Raw genomic sequence first — 2,500 nt, forward strand, 5'->3', positions numbered from 1 at the left:
AAACCTTGGCAAAAAGAAAGAACAAAACCTTCTCTGGACAAAGATATTGAAACAAAAATGAAGAAAAAAATTAAACAGTTTGAAGTCTTTGCTCAAGAGGCCAAAAATGACAAGTGGAAACAGTTTTGCGAGGCACTCAGTTATGACACAACATTGACAGAGTTCTGGAAATTTTATCGTCGCATGGAAGGGAAAACGTGCACAACAACAACCCCAGACATGTTAGATACTGACGGAACCAAGCTTAAGACAAATGAAGAAATAGGATCCGCCCTGCTGAAGTGTTTCATACAACAGAGCGACCAAAGAAACTTAGATGAAAAAAAAGAAATATGTTGAGGAGTTAAACCAAACCCTTATGCAGACTGGACCCGATGATGACTTGACAATAGATGATCTAAACGAAACAATAGCTAAATGCAAGAAAGAATCAGCTCCTGGCCCAGACAAATTTCGCTACTCGGACATCAAGGAGCTATCGGAAGAAGACAGAAACAAACTTTTCAATCTGTATCAAAACAGTTTCCACAATGGACATGTGCCGAAGGACTGGACACACAGCTTCTTAAAACCCATACCAAAACCAGGAAAGGACCATCGTCAGGTAAGTGGCTACCGAATCCTAACCATACAAAACATTGCTGGAAAGCTCATGGAACGCATGATAGCCAGGAAACTTGCAAGGGATCTTGAACACAGGCAGATTCTCCCTTCAAATCAAGATGGTTACAGAACAGGCAAGTCCACATGGGAAAATGCAGCTGCTTTTGCATATGAGGTGTATGAAGGATTTCAAAGAAAAGAAGAAACACTAGCAGTAGCAATCGACCTTGAAGATGCCAACAATAAAGTCCAGTTTGCGCACCTCATAGAGCTGCTACTAAGGTGTGGAGTAAGTTTGACACTGACAAGATGGATAGCAGCAGTGCTTCAGGAAAGAACCGTCGTCCTACGCCTTGGAGATTGGATGTCTGCACCTTCTAAACTATCCATGGGACTGCCACAAGGGTCTCCGCTCTCTCCTGTCCTCTACAACGTCTACACGAAGGACCTTGCAGACTCAAACAACAATGGAATAACTCGGGTGCTTACTCTTGCGGATGATGGCCTGGTCTTCAAAACTTCGAAAGATGCTCAGGAAAGAACTAAAGCCGTTCAGAAACAACTCAACAATATTGCTCAATGGTGCAAAGACACATGATCTTCCATCAATCCAGCAAAAGCCCAAACGTTGCTGTGCTCCCTCAACAACAGAACCGCGAGCAAATCACCACCACCTGTGTCATTCAACGGGATTCAGATCGAGAAAACCGAATGCCTACGCTACCTAGGAATACAGTTCGACAGGATGCTGACCTTCAGAAAACATACGGAAAATACTGTTCTCAAATGCAAAAAAGGGCCTTTCAGTCTTAAAAGCAATGGCAACCAAAGGTATTGAACAATGCCACCTCTTCCTGCAATGCTACTTATAGAAGAAAACAGTAAAGAAGAGGACATCATCATATACACAGATGGCTCAGTCACCAAAGACCAATCCGGTTTGGGATTCACTGCGAAACAAAATGGAAGAACAATTAGGGAAGAGAATGCTGCCTACAAAGTCACAACCTCCAGCCTAACGATAGAAGCTGAAGCTGTGACACATGCCCTCCAGTGGCTATCGTCTATCCACATGCCCGGAAACCAACATACCATGATTCTAACCGACTCAATGAACCTCAAACAGAAAATTGAAAATGGAATGGGAAGCCCAGAGTGGCATAAGGCAATGCGCAACTTTCAGATTAAAAAACTTACATGGTCATACTGCCCGGGACATGCAGGTGTTAAGGGAAATGAGCGAGCTGACAGACTTGCTGGTAACGCAACAACAACGAGCGGCCTACATCTAGGAAAATTCAAATCCTCAGAAACGTCAAAGAAAAAGAACAGGTACAAGGCCATCACACCATCGATCGCCTCAAAGAAATAAAAACAGCTCCTCTTCCTCTCCTCTCTCCTTCTTCTCCTCACCATTCTCCTTTTTTTTCTTCTTTTTCTTTAACTTCTTCTCAGGTGGATTGACATTTGTTCCGTTTTCAGCATGAAAGCACTACAGTGCTTGAGCACACTCATCTTTTGCAATGGCCGTCATTCATCAATAACTGTATGATCAAAGGAGAGTGCGGTGAACAGAAGACAAGAAAGAGCTAGGTGGGAGATTTGGAGGGTGGGGGAGGGAAGAATATTACCAGAAGATTACTGACAGAAAAAAAGGAAACAAGGGGGGAGAAATAGAATGGAAGCATGAGGAATAAAAAATATATATAAAAAAGCAGCGCAAAAATGTTAGAAACATCTTGCGAACGAAACCCCGACTGCGGTTTTCTTAATGTTTCTCTTCAAATACAGATCGAGTCAGACATGTTCACGACAATCTATGACTCATCCAGACAGTAACTACTTGCAAGCTCACCAACACAAATAAATGACTTCCACCAGCCTGCCAGAAAGAAAG

Source organism: Babylonia areolata, chromosome 2 (assembly GCF_041734735.1).
Source record: "Babylonia areolata isolate BAREFJ2019XMU chromosome 2, ASM4173473v1, whole genome shotgun sequence".
NCBI classification, from domain to species: domain Eukaryota; kingdom Metazoa; phylum Mollusca; class Gastropoda; order Neogastropoda; family Buccinidae; genus Babylonia; species Babylonia areolata.